The following is a 1,156-nucleotide window of genomic DNA, read 5'->3' on the forward strand; positions in this document are numbered from 1 at the left end:
GCACTAACTCCTAAAAATTGTATCTCCCTTGGTTACTCATTCATGAGAAATGTATCTCCAAGATTAGGTAGGGCCTGAGTCTAGGTTAACATACAGTGATATCACTCCTATTCAAGTACTAAACATGCCAACCTGAAGTGTAAAACATCCCCTAGGTGTAGTTAAGGCATCAGTTAGGAGTGAACTGAACACTCATGTTATGGGCAATTAGACTTAAAATAAAGTGTGGACAGCAGTAACGTTACTTTTGAAATGTGATGCTGAGTGAGCACACAGGGGAATTAGCTCAAATGGTAGAGCGCTCGCTTAGCATGCGAGAGGTAGCGGGATCGATGCCCGCATTCTCCATTCTAAAATTTGCATACATTTTACTTTTTAACTTGTAATTGCCATGGTTGTTGCAGAGTAAGAACAGAAAAGTCACAGATGGCTTTCAAATTTGGTGTCATTATAACAACTAAAGTGGTTTAATCAAAAGTGTTTAGGTATTCTATAGCACGTGAGAGGAATTTGATTTCTTATGCAATCTCAAAATGAAAATTTCACACCTTCCATTTTCATTTCGTCTTATTTTACTTGACATTCTTTCCTCTGAAGGATGTATAAAAGTGAAGTTCCTTGCAAAACAAGAGCAGAGGAATATCCAGAAACGGTTTTCCTTAATAAAAAATGATGAGTCTGCATACCATACTTAAGTGGGAGCCCGGCTAGCTCAGTCGGTAGAGCATGAGACTCTTAATCTCAGGGTCGTGGGTTCGATCCCCACGTTGGGCGAAAACGAGTATTTTTTGCTGGATGATAGCATTGGCTCTCATAATATGGTGATTAATCTTGCATTAGACATGCACTAACTCCTAAAAATTGTATCTCCCTTGGTTACTCATTCATGAGAAATGTATCTCCAAGATTAGGTAGGGCCTGAGTCTAGGTTAACATACAGTGATATCACTCCTATTCAAGTACTAAACATGCCAACCTGAAGTGTAAAACATCCCCTAGGTGTAGTTAAGGCATCAGTTAGGAGTGAACTGAACACTCATGTTATGGGCAATTAGACTTAAAATAAAGTGTGGACAGCAGTAACGTTACTTTTGAAATGTGATGCTGAGTGAGCACGCAGGGGAATTAGCTCAAATGCTAGAGCGCTCGCTTAGCA

General features: G+C 39.6%; 1 non-coding gene across 1 annotated transcript; it reads left to right on the top strand.

Moving 5' to 3' along the window:
- Positions 1-701: 701 nt before the first annotated feature.
- On the top strand, positions 702-774 carry TRNAK-CUU (transfer RNA lysine (anticodon CUU)). Its single transcript has one exon. It is a non-coding gene; the product is annotated as a tRNA-Lys (tRNA).
- Positions 775-1,156: the final 382 nt, after the last annotated feature.

This window comes from Triturus cristatus, chromosome 4_1 (genome assembly GCF_964204655.1).
Source record: "Triturus cristatus chromosome 4_1, aTriCri1.1, whole genome shotgun sequence".
Lineage (NCBI taxonomy): Eukaryota > Metazoa > Chordata > Amphibia > Caudata > Salamandridae > Triturus > Triturus cristatus.